This window comes from Euprymna scolopes, chromosome 36, assembly GCF_053919585.1.
Source record: "Euprymna scolopes isolate OS-2025 chromosome 36, ASM5391958v1, whole genome shotgun sequence".
NCBI lineage: Eukaryota > Metazoa > Mollusca > Cephalopoda > Sepiida > Sepiolidae > Euprymna > Euprymna scolopes.
The window spans coordinates 77,552,756-77,574,537 of NC_136517.1; the positions used below are offsets into that span (position 1 = coordinate 77,552,756).

Genomic DNA, 21,782 nt, shown 5'->3' on the forward strand with positions numbered 1-21,782 from the left:
TGGATTCGGCATTAAACAGCCTGAAAAGGGTTGATATGCAGTAAAACCAAAACAACCAACCAACCAAAAAAGAGTCGCCAACCTGATAGGTCCTGAACTGTCATCTAAGCATGAACCTCTGCCCTATCGACGAAATATTCGATCCTTCTGTCCGTTTTACAAATATTTTAATGGCAAATGCTTCGACAAACTACAAACCCATGTACCCCTTCGACGTAAATACCCCCGACAAGCAGTAAAGTCCCACCCCTACGCAGATGTCCGAAAACCTTCTACTCTATTAAGAACTACTAGATTTTGGAATTTCCTTCCAGGTTCCTGCTTCCCCAACTGTACTGACATGCGGAAGTTCAAGTGTAATGTAAATAGATATCTTGCTGCTCAACTCCCTACATAGTATCACTGCAACTTATGTTCCTGGTAGTAGCCTCCTCATCAAACTAGCACTGTGCCTTGTTTGGGGGCAAAATGTAATAAAAAAAAAAATTTTTTATTATTCTAAAGCATATTGTACCTGACACACATTTTGGCTTGAATAATCATGATACTCATAGACTAATTACCTTTTGACGTTGCGTTTTCTTAAAAAAGTATTGAAAATGTAAAATATTTGAAATATATTTAAAATGTGTTTAAAATGGATGAGAGCGTATTCGTAATCCATTTTGGTGACATGTTTCCAAGCGGTGGAAATATCTGTAAATTATTCTAAAGGTCTTCATTGGTGTGTTCCACCCCTACCCTTGCTTATTGCTGGTAAGACTATGGCCATATATATATATATATATATATATATATATATATATATATATATATATATATATATATATAGTAAGATGATTGGTCATTTATAATTAATATTAAAAATTAAAAATCTGTTTCATAAGGAGGAACACAATAAAGTCAATAAATTGTACGATCGTTTCGGAAACGATATTTTTATTGAGATAGACATTAAGTCATGGACAATAATTTTAACATATAGTTTTTTGAAACAAAGTCTCCTTATCAGCAAGAACATTGGGTGTGTGTTTTTTTTTTTAAATAAAGACACCAAAATAAACCTAGCATTTTTAAAGTAAGGCAGATGTATCTTATAATGGTTCGCCTTTTGAAACTCGTAATTGTCATCGTCAAAGCATTCATTTGGATGTTAAATGCTTGAAAAAAAATATATATATATATATATAAATCGGCCCAGCCGTTTCCGAGTCCATAGCGAACGAACTCACACACACATAATCACACATACAAAATTCCTTGAATATAATAGACTAGTAGGGAGACCCGACGTTGTCCGAGATTAAATGATGATCAACGAATATTTCACACTCCCATATTTCTATTGTCATCGAAATCCGTGAAATTGCCCGGGAGGAAGCTTCACATGCCTCCATGCAGTAACGTAGTTCAAAATATATGTTATTCTACATTGCACTCTAGGGAATCTACTGTTTCTTTTATAAAATTATTTCATATAAACTTCTTTCCAGTTAACGAAAAAAATAAACAAAAATCATTAAGAAATTTACGTACGGGGTTTTAACCGATAGACCACCCTAATGAAAAAAAAAAAAAAAAAAAAAAAAAAAAAAAAATTTCAAGTCTTATAAAATTCCTTGCAGTTAATAAAAAAAAAAAATAAAACACGCTATCAGCTACCCACAGTAGAATTTTCACGGCCCATTATTCTATCATTGTTGCTAAGCGACGACATGGAAAAACAACGGTTTCGATTATCGATTATCGATAATTATCGGGGTATTCTGAAACAATACTTAACTAAGATCACCCCCAGACTTATACACTAAAGTTCTGTAAAGTTTAAAGAAAATCTGTTTAGCCGTTTCGGAGTCTATAAGGAACGAACTCACACACACACACACACACACACACATACACACACACAAACAAAGTTGCATTTATATAATTGTAGAGATACATAGATTGAATAATGCGAAAGCTGGCCCATTTTTCGCTCTCCCAGCAAAATAAAACTTCCCTGTTTCAAGTTTATTTAACTTTACATGACAGGCGCATTATATTTCTTATATACTGTTTATATATGGATGGATGCCTCCGTTCAATCTCGATAGACGATGGATACCCCTCTAAAAGTGGTGGCGTGTATACTTGTGTAGCAAGGGTTGCGCAATCCCAAACCCCTACTTCTCCTAAACCGGCACTGCTTCAGTCTAGTGGCAAGGAGAATCCAGAACAACTGGAAACAATGCCGAGATAAGCGGAGAACACATACAGTACCTGGAATTCCTAAATGTTTACCCATTTTAGTGCTGACCAAGCTCAACGTTGCTTAACTTCGGTGATCTAACGGGAACTGGTGTGTCAACGTGGTTATGCCGTATATTGCTGATGTATATGTGATATCGATTGAACTAACCTGGGTGCCCGGCGTTGCTCGGATGTTTGGAGGTGTATGTTGAGCAAAAAAAAAAAAGGTGGGGGAGTAGTAGGCACGTAGGCTCGAACCCGTAACGCGAAAGAGGAAAAAAAACGTGAAAAAAGACCTGATGTCTTTGCTGTTGCGCCCATCACTAAACCGGAAGTGGCGGAGGTTTAAATTAAGGCTAGTCAATTGATAAGAGGGGATGACTTTCGAAAATATTCGCAAAAAAGCGACCCCCTCCCTGTAGAAAAGTGCCCTGATAAGGGTGAAGGAATCAATGTTTTTAGCGAATTTATCGATATCTGTCGTCCGACCTCGTAAAAATCCGTCGCCTCTATCAAAGGTTTTAGGCAGACATACATACATGCATGCATTTATATAGATTTATATTATAGACTAGCTGGGGTGCCTGGGTGTTTAAAAGTGTGTGTTAATCAAAAAAAAAAGTGGTAGTAGGCAGGCAGGCTCGAACCCTTACCGCGAAGAAGGAAAACAACATAAAAAACGTGACGTATTTGCTGTTGCGCCCCTCGACAGACTGGAAGTGGTGTAGGTTTAAATTAAGGCTGGACAATTGAAAAGAGGGGATGAAAAATATCGGCGAAAAAAAGCGCTCCCTCCCTGCAAAAAAGTGCCCAGTTGAAGGTGAAGGAATTAATGTTTTTAGCCAATTTTTCGATATTTGTCGCCCGAAGGGCCGGGCTTCAAAATTATACCAATCTCATGAAAATCCGTCGCACCTGTCGAAAGTTTTTGAGAGACGTACATACATACATAGATACATAGATGCTTTGATTGATTGCAACGTCTTGTCAGACGAGTGCCACTCCCTTAAACATTTAAAATCCATGAGCCCAAATGCCTGAGGGAGTATCTATACAAATATGATGTTACAGAGTCTTAGCTTTGTACGACAGCTAAATCTCTCTCTTTGTTCAAAATGTTGAGATCCAGCAACAAACAAGAGCAAGATAGCCAGCAACAAATTAAACTGCAGACCAGCTTAAATACATACATACATACATACATACATACATACATACATACATGTAAACAGATCAGTGAGATTTATATTATAGAACGTTAACTAATTTGCATATTGAGTTCGGAAAAGGGCACATTTTTTTATTTAATGATTGTTTTATTTTAATTCTAACAGGGCGCACCCGACCTTGCCGGTTGTAAAATATACTTAAATATATTTTAATTCATGCAGATTTCGTATTTATTATTACAGAGCCAATTCTCTATTGAATATTATATTGTACCTAATATATAATACTAATTTCAAAAGATTTTTAAAAAATGACTTGGGTGCAATCAGCTAGAATCAAAACATTTAGCGCTTCTGTCGTGTTCCCTACCGCTTGAGCTATCGACAGATAGATCAGAAACATTCAAAATTAAACCATGCAAAGGTATAAATGAATTTGCGCATGCGCAAAATTAATTTTAAAAAATATGTCGGCTAGTGGAAATGAACATTTTGCATTTCAACTTGCCGACTTATTTCTTTCCGCATTATTCATCCATCCAAACAAAGATTTTACTCGCTATAAACCATCCTTGGTGTATGATTACTATTTCCTGTTAATTTCACTTTTATGTGACCAATAGTTTATTGGTTGAATATTTTCACATGGACACGCGCACATACATACATACATACATACATACATACATACATACATACATACATACATACATACATCTACTGTTTTATTTATATATATATAACAACTACCTCTATTTCGCACTATTATTTTATTTCTTGAACAAATACGTAGCATTTATGTTCAAATATTTCTTTTGTTAGAGGGAACGGTTTGATTTTCAACAAGTTGCGATGTATTGTAAAATTCTAAGTGAAAACACAAATTGATTTCCTCGTTCTTCTCCTTTCTTTACAGTCACAGTAGAAAGATATAAATGTACATCGAAAATATCAAAATGTTAAGTATTATCTATAGGAATCAACGAAAAATATTTCGAAAAAGTTATGAATCAAATGTTTATTATATATATATATATATATATATATATATATATATATATATATATAAATGTTTTATATATATATATAAATGTTTATTATATATATATATATATATATATATATATATATATATATATATATACTAGCATGGGTGCCCGGCGTTGCCCGGGTGTTTGCAGGTGTATGCTGAGCAAAAAAAAAAAAAAAAAAAAAAGAAACGTAATTTTTTTAACTTTGGCCTCTATTATGACCTCTTAAAATTTCTTGTTTTGGGCTCAAATCAAGTTATTAGTTAGATCCATGTCCAAGGAACCAATATCTAAAATGTCTAGTGTTTGGACCAAAAATTGTCGGAGGAGTTTGGTAGAGTTCTCAAAGGTCAAATCGTTGAACTTTGACCCTTTAACAGCCAAATTTCTGGCCGAACCCCGATCACATCGATTTTCACAAATCTCAGTACCTTGTATATCAAATTTCGAGTTTGTACTCTAAAAATTGACAGAGTATTTGCGTAGAGAAATGTACGCAGACATACAGACACACACACACACACAGACACGTTCACTTATATATATATATATATATATATATATATATATATATATATATATATATATATATATATATATTAGTGTTGTGATTAATCGGAATCAGAATCTGGAATCGGAAAAATCGGAAGACTTGGGGATATCGGAATCGGTATCGGAATCGGAAAATTTTATGCCTATTTTCCGATGCCAAAACGATTCTTTTAATTTGCTTTTTTATTTGATTTTATTTAAACCAAAATTTTCATTGCTGGTAATAATGCTAAACAATAAATATTTATTGATTTTAAATTACCAATAAAGCTAAAATCGATAGATCATCCTACACAAGTATATTTTGACATTTAGGAAAATATCTACATATTTAACACGTGTTTTTACGATAATAGTTGGAAATGATAAAACTTTTATAGTTAAATAATTAGAGATTTATAAAGAGTCGAAATCGGAATCTGTACTTGTATCGGAATCGGGAATTTAGCACGGAACAGTAATTGTATCGGAATCGGTAAAAATATTGGAATTACCCCATCACTAATATATATATATATATATATATATATATATATATATATATATATATATATATATATATATATATATATATATTAAATATAATTATCCACTGAAACGTGGACGACGAAACACGTGTCAGTGGATAATTATATTTTTTTAAAAATAATATATATGCCGCTCCCCATTAAAGGGGGTACCAGATTGGTCAATGGGAAAATTATTCCCAACAAGCATTTAGGTAAAAATGCACTTTCGTATAAATACTTGAATTCATTCAAGAAAGTATCGCTAACAAAAACAAACAAAAACATCTACGTAAAAGTGATACATTTAGTAGTCCGGCGAGGTTAGCCGCGTGGTAGAGGTTTAGGCTTCTTATCACAAGGTGCCGATTTCGAATCTCCCTAGATTCAGCCACTCTGATGAGTCGTGGACGACGAAACACGTGTATTTAAAAAAAAAATGATATATATGCCGCTCGCTGGTCAATGGGAAAATTATTCCCAACAAGCATTTAGGTAAAAAATGCACTTTCGTATAAATACTTGAATTCATTCAAGAAAGTATCGCTAACAAAAACAAATATATATATATATATACTCTTTATTTGGTTTTACATAAGCAATATGTTGCTACACAGTCATGAGCATGTTTCGGTCAGCTAGTTACCTGTAACTTGAGACCTCTTCGGGCGGTACAGCTTATACGAAAGCAAAGTTCGAGATCAACGTAAGTCGTGCATTTTCTGACCACATAAAAATTCTAGTCATTTGAATTTAAAGCATTTTTATAACTGAATTAACCCTGATTAAACATGAAACCCCATAGATATGTCAAATTCACATTCCCTTACTGATTGAACCTATACACATTAGTATGTTTAAGGTTTAGGAAGGCCATCACACACGCATACGAATACCTTTCTTCTTAGTCTTTCGTTACCTCTATCTCGATCTTTAACCCCTCACCCTATCCCATTCATTCCTATATCTAAACACAGACTAAAATTCGCACCCCTATTGGGTCTTATATACATACAACCAAATCTTATTTTTCACAAAATTTGACGGAACCTCCTGATATTAACTCACTGTGACGAGAAAGACTTGATATTTTCATTGCAAACTTTCGTTTCGTATAAGCTGCAGCTGCATCGCCTAAAAAGGTCTCTAGTTACTAGAGGGGTAATTCTTTTTTGGCACGCCAGCTCGCCAAAAATACGCCACGCGCCAAATTTCATTCCGTCATAAAAACAACTTCCTACAGAAAAAACAAAACAAAAAAAAACTTACTTTTACATTTTTATCTCGCGAATAAATATAAAATAATATTATTTTATTATTTTTAAAATCTAACAACGGAGTTGGACTCAGTGTTTTCGATTGTAAAACAAAACTAATTTTTTTGCTAAATCTCTGTTTGGCGTACTGATGAATTATTTTTTCTAAAGAATAAAATTGAATTAAAAAAATTTTTTTACAAAAATAGTTAGACATTTACCTAGCGAATAAACATAAAAAAATATATAGGAAAAAACCCGCGTTTATTATTTAAAAAACATCAAAATTATACACCGGATATGAGGGGTGTTTTTTCTTTTTTTTAAACGAAACTGACTTCATACCTGGTGTATAATTTTGATTTTTTTTTTTAAATGATAAACGCGGTTTTTCCTATATATTTCTATGCTTTATCGCTAGGTAAATGTCTAAATATTCTTGTAAAAATAAACTGTATTCAATTTTATTCTTTAGAAAAAATAATTCATCAGTACGCCAAACACAATTTTATCAAACAAAGTCAGTTTCGTTTAAGAAAAAAAAAAAAAGAAGCCAACTCTATACTCGGTGTATAATTTTGATTTTTTTAAAATGATAAACGCGGTTTTTCCTATATATTTTTATGCTCATTCGCTAGGCAAATGTCTAAACATTATTCACGGGTCGTCTGAGGAAGTCTCTTGGACTGAAACAGATGGCTATTTGTAGCGACCATATGTAACTGTTTACCCTCAAATAATAATAATAATAATAATAATAATAATAATAATATATTAGGTATTTCATTATTATTATAGTATAATTACTTACTCGGTTCTAAGTTCCGATTTCGAGACAATTGCTCATTTCTATTCTTTTAAAATATGTAACTCCAAAGTTATTGTTATTGTTGTTTATTCATTTTTGCGGATTACCCAAAAAACGCCTCTAATTACATGTCTATATTTTTTCAAACATGTGGGATGGGGGTTATATTACTTGTAGTTTTAATCAATATTCATTATTTTTCAGTAGTACCAGCAATGCAAAATTATTTTTCAAACAAAAACAAACAAAAAAAGAGATAGATAGATAGATAGATAGATAGATAGATAGACAGACAGACAGACATTTCTAGTCTAATAAGTTTTGCCTAAGAACGTATGCCTTTTGAAAATTTTTCTACGCTCCGAGTTAACCCGACTCTATCGATATACAGACATTTGAATGTAATGTGAACAAACGTATTACTTCACAATTAGCACTTAGGATGCCCTATATGACCCTTAATCACAGTAGCCCCTTACGCCTCAGTTAGCAGTATGCCTTATTTGAGGTGAATAAAAAAAAAGAAAGATAGACAGATTTGAGGAAACACGTGTTGGGTTGGACTGTTGGCCTTATTATTAATACTAGCGATGTCTCTCCGCTGTGAAGGGTTTGCTTTTGTTAGTTTTAAATGCGTTGAAATTGAAATTAAAAAATTTTAAAATCGAGTTTCTAAAAGAAAAAAAGCGATAATCACTTACCTGTCGCGCAATGCCGCCGGCGCTCGTTTCGTATAGATATCGATTCGTCTCCACACACATACGCGTGCGCGTCCTCTCTTGTCTCGATTAATCCGTTTCATCCGTAGCGAATTGTCACATGGACTTTTCGTTTACTCTCTCTCTCTCTCTCTCTCTCTCTCTCTCTCTCTCTCTCTCTCTCTCTCTCTCTCTCTGAATTAAGTTAGACGACTCGCATCCCAGCTGACAACAGAACCACGCACATAAAATCATCTGGAAAGTTTATCCAGCGTTGCCTGGTTATCAAATACGTTCAACATCCCCATATTAATAAAACTGTGTAATCACTTCTCGCGTGTCTGTTGCTTGCGATTAAGCGACTTTGACAGGAAGCAAAGTGTAGTCTCTGTTCTGATATTGTGGCGTGGTTCTTGACCTTGGTAAAGAGGCCATTTTGATAGGTTCTTTGGATACAGTCAAGACATGCACCAACAATTAATATAAATTGGGTTTAAAAGTTGCGTTTCAGCAAAGGAAGAAAATTAAGGGTGTATATATATATATATATATATATATATATATATATATATATATATATATATATATATATATATATGAAATCTACATGCATAACAAATGGAAAAAAGTATACATTAAAAACATAGAAGGATCGCCAGATACCAAATGCTACTTAAAATCATGAACAGCGTTTTGCAAATAAAAATTTTAGAAAAATCAAATTTTCTAATAAAGCATTTTTGTGCAATAAATAAGAATACAAAAGTTATATTCATAGTGTAAATATGTGTGTATTTATGCAATATACTTATGCGAGTATTTGGCAGCGTAGCATTGTGTATATGTGTGCGTTGGTTTACCTTGTATTTGTCAATGTGTATATAGCTGTGAGTAGCGATTCGTTTCTGTTGGCCTGATGCTCAGATGGAGAAAACGTGTATGTGACTCATTTAGTTACCCCCCCCCCTCTCCCTCTGTGTTTTGGTCGAATGAAGATGTTGAGCAGACGTTCTGGAATTCTTCCGTACATGTTTGGCTGGTAAAGAATATATTGAGTTCACATGTTTCTGTGAAAACTTCCTTACTTTGGGGAATGAGAAGAAAAGCGAATTTAAACGAAACGGAGAAAAGAAATGTTTAACAATTATTACCATTTGCTTTGTGGTGTTCGCACGGATCTCTTCGCTATTAAGTCGCCACACATCTCTGTATTAATAAAATAGTGTCACCACTTCATGAGGGTTAGTGCATCTGTTATTCGCGGTTGCGTGATTTTGACAGGGGGCAAAGTGTAGCATCTGTTCTGGTACTACACGTCGCCTATTTTGTTCTCAGTCAGAGAAGGAGCGAAATAAAATATTGAGGCTGTTTTGGGGAAGCTAAATTGATCTTTGTGATATAAGATCAGTTTAGCTCCCCCAAACAGCCTCAATATTTTGTTGCAACTATCGCTAGACGTCGCATCGCTATTATGTTACCTAGCATCTTCTTTCCTTTTCTGATAGGAAGCAGTAGGCTTCGAAATACCATGGTAAAAAGAGTTCTCACTTACCCAACACCTCCAAGTGATGTATACCCTTATTGGATAAATGAATAAATTTATATATATTACTATATATATATATTTATATCGTCATTGACCTTGAGATATGTGTCAGGAAAAGTATCTATCAAACTCTTCTCTAAATATTTGGTCTACGGAGTTGAAACTTGATATATAGGGTATTTGGACCTTTACTACACTTTGGAGTTGGTTTTTAGCCGACAAAATTTACTGCTATATAATTAAAATTTGAAACAAAACAGTTGACTTTGGCAGAGTAAGTCGAATAAAACATTATTCCTGATGTTACTTTTGCGCATGCGCAAAATTAAACATTCATAGCTCAAAGTCGCTTAATTTTTAACCCTTCGTATCCATCTGTTTGCAGATCAGACCGTAACGACGTTGAAGAAATAAATAATAACTAGGGTTGAACAGCCGAACGTTCTGGTTTCAGTTCTATATATTTTGTATAACTTTTGAAATCATTACTATATATTGGATGATTGTCAAGAGTGAATTGGTTCTATAATTAATTAAAATGTAACATTTATGCATATTTTACGAACGGGCAACGGCGAGCGGCCTTCTAGTATATATATATATATATATATATATATATATATATATATATATATATATATATATACGAGCAAACAGTTAATAAAACATGTTAAAAACACGTTGAAATGAGTTAAAACATATTTAATCTGAAAAGGAAACACTAGATAAGTGGATAGTCCTTAATCCGCGGAGTTTCGAAGAAATACTTTCCTTCTCTTCAGAGAGTAGGAATTAGCAAAATGCGGGATCGGATTTTGCATGCAAAAGTATTTGATGAAACAACAAGTAAGTCAAAGATCTTACTTGATAACAAAAAAGTGAAGCAGAGGGAATATGGCGAAGAAAAAGGTGATTACACATGAATGGATAGTCTGGTGGAAGATAAATAATCCAGTGACGGTAAAATCCAAATATATAACTTCAAGAAAGTTAATTGAATTTCCATTTGCACAAGTAAAATCCAAGGAAATCCCGTAATTGGAAGATGGTCCAAAATAATCCAAAGGCAAAAATCCATGGAATAATTCACAAAAATGTGTACAAGGGAAAAAAGGAAAAAATTCCAATAATATTAATAAAAGAAAAATAAGATATGCTTTTCACTCTACTGCCGAGACATTTTTTATTTTATATATATATATATATATATATATATATATATATATATATATATATATATATATATATATATATTATTATTATTATTATTATTATTATTATTATTATTATTATTATTATTATTATTATTATTAATTAATTAATTAATAATTACAACGTGCATAAATGTAAGACTCAATTTTACGTACGTAGTAATTATTAGTTGATAATTAATAAATAATATTTAAATAAAATAAAAAAGTAAATACTTCCTAAAATGTGGGCGAAGAAAAATGTAAACAAAGGGCAAATAACTCTTATTAGAGAGAGACAAAGAGAGAGAGAGAGAGAGAGAGAGAGAGAGAGAGAGGAGAGAGAGTTATAGGTATATATATATAGAGAGAGTTATAGGTATATATATATGTATATATATAGAGAGAGAGATAGAGAGAGAGAGAGAGACAGAGAGAGTTAGTGTTAAAGATATATAGTGTTATATATATATATATATATATATATATATATATATATATATATATACATTATAAAGCTGAACGTCTGTGTGCGTGGGGGGGGGTCACGAATAGGTTCCTATATGGTTGACTATTATAGAAAACTGATCATATATAATGATAGAAGATGTATCGAGACACAGGAATGGTTATGTTTGATCTGGCAGAACGGTGGTCCATTACAAAGTATGGAAATAAAAAATTTAAAAATGAAAAAAAAACGTTTACAAGGGTTTTTGATATAGATGTACATAATAATACTTTGATAAGTATGTTTTAACTTAAATAGGGAGGGTATAATAAAATTATGGGGTCTGCGTTCGCGCCTGACCTCCATAGAATGGAAATAGGCACAAACTTTAATAAAGACTTTTCATATCTATCTGCGTAAGTATACTTTGATAATTATGTTTCAGTTTGAAGAAATATGGTATAATAAAATTATGGGGTGTTCGTTCGCGCCTGACCTCCATAGAATGGAAATATGTCACAAAGTTTAACAAGTTTTTTTTAATATAGATCCACAGAATATTGTGATAAGTGTTTCAGTGTGAACAGGTATGGTATAATGAATTATGAGGTTTATCTATTTTATTTTTACTTTCATCATATTTTGCTTTGGTTTTGATACCCTCAAATTCGAAGCTATCTCTTTACAACCCTTCGTTTTCACAACCTATCATACTTTCATAAATCAGAGTCCATTTTCTGTAGGCTGTTTTTGAACCCAGTCAACGACGGGTACTTTTGCTAATATATATATATATATATATATATATATATATATATATATATATATATATATATATATAGTGAGAGAGAGAGAGAAAGAGACGAAGAGAGAGAGAGTTATAGGTATATATATATATATATGTGTATATATATAGAGAGAGATAGAGAGACAGAGAGAATTAGTGTTAAAGACATATATATATATATATATATATATATATATATATATATATATAGAGAGAGAGAGAGAGAGAGAGATGGTGGGAATTATGGAGCACCTAGAAAAACTTAGATAATAATTTAAACTTAAGCATTTAAAGGTTTAGAATTGTGCAGTGAACAGTTCAGAACAAATGTAAAATATTTAACAGTAGATTGTTGTATTTATTTGCTTTAAAGCCTCTTTCAAGAGTTTTATGATTCATTGTCATACTAAAGGTTGTTTCTTTATTTTTTCAGGTAATATTTCATTCCTGTCAGCGCTATAATAGTATATTTAATTGAATTGAAAATGTCTCTAACGAAGCAACTTTCAGAGATTAAAAGGGCACAAAGTTTTGCTTTATCTGGTGAAAGGTATTCCCAGGTAAAAATTGCCAGGAAGATTGAATGTTCAAGGAAGGGGTGACAAAAGAAAACGATTAAAAAATACAAGAAACAAAGTCTTTCAAAAACAGAAAAATAAACAAAACGTCTACAATCGCTAGGGAAGACAGATCTTTGAAAAGAGCATCCCTTGCAGATAAGAAGAAAAGTTCTTCAGAGTTTGCTGCTGAACTAAGGGAGGGTGCAAACAAAAATATATCAGCTCGAATAGTGAGAAGAAGGTTATTAGAAGTGGGATTAAAATGATGCAAACAAAGAAGAAGCCATACTTGTCTCTGGCCAACAAGAAAATGCGACTGGAATTTGAAAAAAAAAAGATTTTTTAACTTGAAAATTGGACACCTGATGATTGGGTCAAAATTGTTTGGTCTGACGAAAGTAACTTTGAGGTAAGTTAATAGTTTCTATTTCCTAAACTTTGAAATGAACAACTGAAATTTTTATGTGAATACACATCCATAAAATCTATTTAAATATTGTATCAAATTATCATTTTTTCATGAAGGGCTTTATGTTCGCCGTAGGGAAGGAGAGACATTTCATTCTGATTGTGTGGTTCCAATTGTCAAATTTGGATGAAGAGGAAGCGTAATGGTTTGGGACTGCATAGCTTCTTCAGAAACTGAACTGTTGTATACATGTGAAGGCAGAATGAACTCTACAATTTATACTAACATGTTCGGCCAGGCCAATCCAAACACGGAATATCATGCTCTTCCAGGAATCTCTTGAAATTGCCAGCTGTGTGAATGGGAGCATTATCTTGCATGGAGATGGGATTATCATCAAAATTCCGGGGAAAGTAGGGTAGGAAATGCTCAGTCAACATATTAATGTACTTGGTCGAATTAATTCGACCTTGCAAGCAAACTACAGGCCTGGACCATTGGTACTAATAATGCCCCACACTAAAACTGAACCTCCACCACCTTGCAGAGTTGAAACTGAGCATCTAGGATTAAATTCATTGTATTTCCTCTGATTGACGTACTGTCTACCATCACTGCCTAGCCTATTGAATTTGTTTTGTCGCTAAAAAGCACTTTTGACCAAGATGAAGAGTCATGATCTTCATTGCATCTGACGAAGTCCACACGGCGCTTTCTGTTCTTTACAGAAATCATTGGCTTGCATCTTGCAACATATCCTTGCAAATTAAATTCCTTTAATCTGTTCTTGACAGTAGAAAGAGGGCACTTTTTAACAAGATTGCACTGTTGTTGGATTTGGGGAGCTGTTTCAAATCTGTTTCTTAGGCTGCGGATCTTGACAAAATTGCCTTCCCTGTTAGAAGTAACTCAAATTTAGGGCATCACAGACACTTCCGGTGTTTTGGCGCTTTCCCGCAGTCTTTCATACAGTTTTCGCAATACATTTCAATCTGCGGCCGATTTATCGATTGGATAAACAAGAAAGGTGGAGAGTTAGGTATTTAAAAACGTGTCTAAATAAACGTTTTCAGTTCGGCCTTCGGGCCGGGATCAAAGTGTAATATCTGTTCCGGCAGATACTGCAAGCAAAGACCATATGTGGGGGCAACCCCACATATAAGACCTTGGTCAATGTAGGGGCAACCCTTCATACCAATTGTCACTATCCAGCTCCTCTACTCCCCGGGGAGTTGGTCCCCATTTCCCCTTCACTTCTCGCATTAAAAATCGGCCTTGTGCCTAATTTGCTCGGTGGGGGAGCAAATAAATACTTCAAAGTGTAGTATCTGTTCTTCAGATGCTGCACTTAAGATAATTTGTACCAGTCAATGGAGGGGAAACCCTCTATACTGGGACAATTATTATTTTTGGTAATCAGTGCCCCTTTTTTGTCTACTTTTAGGGGAGCTGGTTTTTATCCCACATTAAAAACGGCCTTGTGCCTAATTTGCTTTGGTGGGGAAGCAAATAAATACAATAAACGTTTTCAGTTGTTACCTATTAATATCATTCGTTACATGCAATCTTATTTACGTGTCATGTTCTATCATTTACTAATGAATATTACCTACCAGTTATAGTTGGTTTGGTTGCTTTTGTTTTACGGCATATCAACCCTTTTTAGGTTATTTAATGCCGAATACAGTGATTTTGAAGAAAAAGTTTTTAATAGAATATGTTTTGCTTTTGTTTTGTTTTTTTTTTCAAGTCGATTTCTATTTAACTCACTCATAGTTGGAACCCTAACAGATACTACCACTCCGGGTCAGAGTGGACCTGTGAGTAATGGCAATTAAGGGGTGACTCAACACTCCCCAAAGCCCACAAGCTGGGGCCTCACCATCGGATATAGTTTAAGGTCATATCCAGGATCACCAGTTATAAAAATAACTAACAGAATTTATAATATAAATATCACCTGCGTATTTAAATGTATGTATGTATGTATGTATGTATGTATGTATGTATGTATGTATGTATGTATGTATGTATTGCTAAAACTTTTCTCAGCGGCATCGGACCAGGTTGAAACCGGTACTGTTTGAAAGGGTGATGTCTTCGCCGAGAATATGTGAAAATTAAAAAAAAAACGGTCCGTTATTTCCTATAGAAATTGACGTTCTCAATAAGGGACGGTAGCAAAAAATCGTTTCTTCATAACAATTTAATCAAACAAGCATGCGCAAAAAACGTTCTTTCTTGAATTGGTTTAAATAGAAAAAAAACAGTGTTACTTCGCTCATGCGATCGTTCAGTAGTGGTTATAGTGACAGCGTCGTTGTCTTAAGGTTGCACATTCTCACCGACATATTGGACATTTTTTTTTTAATTTTTAAAGTTTTAATATTTAAACAAGGCTATTTATGCCATTTTTTTTTTCATTCGTTTATTCTTTTTCTATCACGTTCGCTTTTTTTTTGTTTTTTGTTTTTTCCGATTTTTTAAAAGCTTTAACATTTAAACAGGGTTATTTCGTTCGCTTATTCTTTATTTTCCATTTTATTATTGTCTGGATTTACCCCTCCCCCCACACACACCTCACCACACCTAGGCAACGCCGGGTAGCACCGCTAGTACAAAATAAAACAAAAAATGAAAATAAAAGATAAAATCTGTATAAATAAAACAGTTGAACTCTTTAACTACTGGTCACATAACACTGGAACTAATAGGAAATAGTAATAATGCACCACCAATGGCTTATAACGTTTTAAATAGTTGTTTGGATGGATGAGTAACGCGTACAGATCTCGGCAAGTTGAAATGCAAAATGTAGACAACAGACTGGCCAAGGCAGACAGCACTTTTGGCAGATTGTACAACAGAATCTGGAAAAACAGACACTAAAAAAATTACACAAAACTCAGTCTGTGCAGAACCGTAGTACTCTCCACCCTCCTGTATGGCACTGAGTCCTGGACAATTTACCACCACCAATTACGACTCCTCGAACGTTTTCATCAGCACTGTCTCCGCACCATTCTCAACGTCCACTGGAGTGGCTATGTCACCAATGTTTAGGTCATCGAGCGGGCGGAAATCACCAGCATCACGAGCACGTCTCCAGAATGGAGGATCATCGCCTGCCCAAGATAGTCCTATATGGCGAACTCTCTACTCGCCGTCGTGACAGAGGGGCACCGAAGAAAAGATATAGACTCTATGAAGAAGTCCCTTGGTGACTGCCAACTTGATCACCTCCAGTGGTCAGCTCTCACTGTGGACCGTGCTACCTGTCTCCTCCTTTGAGATCTCCCGCACAGAGAATCTGCAGGAGAAGTGCTGCAGAAGGACGATTCAGGAAGCCTTAGCAGCCACACCTGATGCGATTTTTGTCTGCAGCCGCTGTGGCCAGACATGCTTGTCCCACATCGGGCTCATCAGGCACAAACGTGCCTGCAGTCGGCGTGGACAACCCCCTTAATAGAATCTTCGTTTGCGAAATACAGCCAAGAAGAAGAACGAGAGTCTACGCATACGCAAACTAATACATAAGAAAAATTAGGTAGGTGTAGTTTATCAATAAGTTCGCAGCAGCAAGCAAGAGAACCTTACTCCGTCTGTTCTCTCTCTCTCTCTCTCTCTCTCTCTCTCTCTCTCTCTCTCTCTCTCTCTCTCTCTCTCTCTCTCTCTCTCTCTCTCTTTGTGTATGTGTGTGAGTCCGTTCCCTATGGACTCCTGGACGTTTGTGCCGATTTTTATGAAATTTCATACAAATGTACTTTATCTGCTTGGCAGTGTTCTTAAATAGGTATTGTATCGGAATGTCATTGATAAGTATCGATAATTGAAAAAACTGATGAAAGAAAAACCAAACGATTTCGATTAAAGTTAACGCCTTATACATCCTAATATCACGAGTGCATTTGACAAGTTTTATTACTGCACAAGCTGAAAGGCCTGATATATAAAATCAACAGTAGGTTCTATGATACAGGGTCCGACAATATTTTTCAGACACTTTAGTATTCGACTTTCCGAGTAATGTAGATTGGTGAAATTCCTTCAATACAATAGCATATACATATAAAGACAATACCTGTAATAAAAATGGAAGAAAATCGATTAGGTAAGGAAAAATATTTAACTTTCATCATTTTTTACAAAACACACGTGATATTATTTCTCGGACATCGTTGAAAAACTGTTAATAGTCTGTAATATCACTTTTCTTCTCAATAACTTTTAGCAATCTCTCTTCATAATGATTAAACATATGCACAATAACATCTCTACGTGTTTCTGTTAGTTGTTTTTTGGCATCTAGTATTCGTTCCCATAGTTGAGCCTCTTTCGTTATTTCAGGTCCATCATAGACAAGTTGCGCAAGTATTTCCCAAACATTTTTCATTAAATTTAGATCTGGGCTTTTTGCAGGCCATTCCAAAGTAGTCATATTCACTTTAGCCATCCATTGTTTCATGAGTTTTGACACATAGATGCTGCAAATGTCTTGCTGTAGAACGAAATCATTCCCCATCTCTCTTATCTTGGTATGGCTTTCTCGTCCAGCAACTGTTTGTAGCTTTCGCTGTTCTGTCGTCTTTTCAGCTACTCCAACCATATATTTCCATTAGCAAAGATCATGCCCCAAACCATAACTCCTCGCTCCCTCATCTGTTGTTTGTTCATCCGACAGGCTCACCCCTTCTCGACCAAGTACACCATCCATTGGGCACCATCAAACTTGAAACGCTTCTCATCAGTAAATATACCCTTCTTAAAGTCAACATGCTTTGTTAACCACCTTTTAGCACTCTCTAGTCTTGGTCCTTTGTGTTTCTTTGTTAGTGTAATTTTTTTCTTAGCCTTTGCATAATTCAAACCAATCCTATGCAGTGTTCTTTGTATTGTTCGGACGTTTACATCCAATTCACATTTCTCCTTCACTTTTCTTGCTGTAACTTTTTCTCCAGATGTCAAAAGCCGTGCCACAATCCTCTTCATTCTCCTTTCAGTCCTCTTGCCAATTGATTTTTTTCGTTCTCTCTTCTTTTTCCGCTTAGTTTGTCTTCAACATGTATTCGACCATTGATTTCGACAGCTTCAAATCCATGGGCATCCTTCTGATTCTGAGGCCATCTTCCCGCTTCTTCCGTGCCAAAAAAACGACTTCTTTTGAATGCATTTTACCTCATTAAACTTAATTGTTTTGCCAGTAGAATACAACAGATAATTGATTCTAAGGATGACAACTAAGCGTACAAGCAGAAAAGTTGCATAGAGCAACATATAAATGAACATAGTTCTTAATAAAATAGGATTTTTTGTCATGTCTGAAAAATAGTGTTGTGCAAGTTTTCGCAAAAATGAGAAAAAAATTAAAATTATCAAAGCCAAACTAAAAAAATAATTACACTAGGAGTGGATTTTCACTCTTCAACTACTTACTTACAATCTCAAAAGGTTTTGGCACTAGTAACCACCTTGAAGTACTTTTTTTAACATGTCCAAAAAATATTGTCGGGCCTCTGTATGACAGGGGCACGTTCGAAATAAATGTTCCTGTTTAGAGCTCAATGGAACCATTACACATGACTTTTTCATTTTATACTTTAATTCATTATGTAAAAATATTTTTTATAAAATCAACAGTAGGTTTTCTGCAGTTCAATTTAAACTGCAATACATTGTTTATTAAGTTACTGCAAAGGGGCATGTGATGCTTATCCCTGATGCACCGCGATGGGTTCTCAGCTAGTGCAGGCAATCAATCGATTTGATTGAAAAATGGTCGAGTTCACCTATTTGATGACAATATAACATGGGAGGGCGAAACATTCGTTGATTTTCATTCAACCCCGGCAACGTCGGGTCTTCCTGCTAGTATATCATAGTTGGCGTAAAGTTATAAATGTTCTTGCTTGACTGCATTCACAAAGGCTTTTTCTGTTATCGTTTTTTTTCTTTAAAGAATCGTCGGCTTTATTTGTCCCGTGAGATTTAAAGTACCAAAGATCCTGTAATTATTATCAATACATTATTAGATGAAATGTCTAGATTTGTGTTATATTCACAGCGAATCAAATCAAACCATGCTATCTCTGCAATCGTCGCAAGGAAGCACTTAGTCTTATCACATCTGCCGGCAAGAAAATGCGTCTGACACGATTGTTGATAAATATCTGTAAATTTTCAGTGTGAAGTTTTTTAGAGTGACGTACAGGATGTAGACAGTGTGGTGTCTAAATTAAAAAAAAAAATGTTTTAAATGGTCCGTGCGTACATGGATCTACGCAGAATTTCCGGTAAACCCGATAAATGCAAGCATGTTTGTATTTAAACTCGATCAAAAGTGTATCTTAAATACGAATTTGTGTGTTTCGCTATGGCATTCGACAAGACTATAAATATCTTCAATTTTTTTTTTACCTGTGAATTGTTTTATAGTAGCATACAGAATGTTCACTAAGTAAGGTCTAAATAAAAAAAATTTTTAATTGTTCGTACAGACATGGTTCTACCCCAAATTTATAGTACACTCAATAAGAGCAAGTATGTTCACACACACACAAACACACACACACATGTGTATAGTACACTCAATAAAAGCAAACATGTTCATACACACACACACACACACACATACACACACATGTGTATAGTACACTCCATAAAAGCAAGCATGTTCATACACACACATACATACATATATATATATATGTGTGTGTGTGTGTGTGTGTGTGTGTGTGTGTGTGTGTGTGTGTGTGTGTGTGTGTGTGTGAACATGCTTGCTTTTATCGAGTGTACTATAAATTTTGGGTAGAACCATGTCTGTATATATAATAATAATAATGATAATATATATATATATATATATATATATATATATATATATATATATATATATATATATACTAGCAACAGTACCCGTCGTTAACTGGGTTCAAAAACAGACTATAGAAAATGGACTCTGATTTATGAAAGTATGATAGGTTATGAAAACGAAGGGTTGTAAAGAGATAGCTTCGAATTTGGGGGTATCAAAACCAAAGCAAAATATGATGAAAGTAAAAATAAAATAGATAAACCCCATAATTTATTATACCATACCTGTTCACACTGAAACACTTATCACAATATTCTGTGGATCTATATTAAGAAACCTTGTTAAACTTTGTGACATATTTCCATTCTATGGGGGCCAGGCGCGAACGCAGACCCCATAATTTTATTATACCATATTTCTTCAAACTGAAACATAATTATGTTAAAAGTCCACGTATGCTTCTAGGATAGTGATTTAAAGGTTATGAGGGGTTTTTGAAGCATGAAAACCGATGTTACTTTTTGTATTTAATATTTTTATTGTTATTTTTTATATTTCAAGCGGACCTCCGCTCTTGGTCACAAATTGTATCGAAATGAAAAAGAAAACCGTTGAAAGAACTGGATATTTGTAGCGTGGACAGCGTTCATTCCTAGCAATCATGTTCGCAAAAGTTCACGTGAATTATTTTAGCTGTTTCTGGAAGAAGATTGTGCTTTATAATGTTTTTTAATGTTGCAACGTAAAAGCGTTTAATTCAAACGGCAAAAATGAGACGCAATTGATTTCAATGTGTATAATGGAATAGAAATGAAATTGTTAAACGGTAAAAATAATGTAATTATTAGTTATGAATAATAATAATAATAATAATAATAATAATAATAATAATAATAATAATAATAATAATAATAAAACTACTGAAGAGGGCAGAGTTAGAGACAATGTCGGCTTCAGTAGTTTTATTATTATTATTATTATTATTATTATTATTATTATTATTATTATTCATGACCTTATAAAACCCTTGCAATATTTAAATATATTTTCGCAACTGTAAAAACACTTGTGGTGAAGTGATTTTCGTTTTACTGGTAGTTTTAATTCAAAATAATATTTTCATCGTTTAATTTATATGGCATAATCATTAATTATATAATATTAATATAATAATTTAATATTCATCATTTAATTTATACGGCATAATCACGTTTGACAAACCGGTTCCCATCAGATCACCGAAGTTAAGCAACAATGAGCCTGGCCAGTATCAGATGGGTGACCATTTGGGACTTCCAGGTGCTGTATGTGCTCTCCGCTTATCTCGGCATTGTTTCCAGTCGTCCTAGACTTCTATTTGCTACTGGACTCAAGCAATGCCGATTCACGAGAGGTGTGGTTGACGATTGCGCAACTCTTGCCCCACAATTACATGCACAGCTGCCCTTACAGGGGGTATCCTTTGTCTTTCGAGACTGAACAGAGACGTCGATCCATATTATTTGGATTCTTCGGACTACTGTTCTCATCTTGAGTGTTATTTTCACAACGTTTCGGTCGACGTAACCTCAGACCTTCTTCGAGTGTCGAACTCGGGAATCTGCACGAAATTTCGAACAGAACCCTTTATTCTATCTAGGGGGATAGCATGATTATATATTAATTATAATTATTTTTTTTATTTTAGATATGGATTCTTTGAACTATTGTTTTCACTTTGAGTATTATTTTCACAATGTTGCGGTCAATGTAACTTCCGACCTTCTTCAGGTGTTT

At 34.2% G+C, this 21,782-nt stretch overlaps 1 protein-coding gene and 1 pseudogene across 1 annotated transcript in view; one reads left to right on the forward strand and one right to left on the reverse strand.

The window, feature by feature from the left end:
- The window catches only part of LOC145260228 (neuroglobin-like), a 118,761-nt gene extending 110,426 nt beyond the window's left edge, over nucleotides 1-8,335 (reverse strand). Inside the window, exon 1 of the mRNA XM_080118054.1 lies at nucleotides 8,256-8,335. The gene's annotated coding sequence lies outside the window, so the exon portion shown is untranslated. The remainder of the gene's footprint in view (nucleotides 1-8,255) is intronic.
- A 12,864-nt stretch (nucleotides 8,336-21,199) lies between these two features.
- LOC145260720 (5S ribosomal RNA) lies at nucleotides 21,200-21,317 on the forward strand (annotated as a pseudogene).
- The last annotated feature ends 465 nt before the right edge of the window (nucleotides 21,318-21,782 follow it).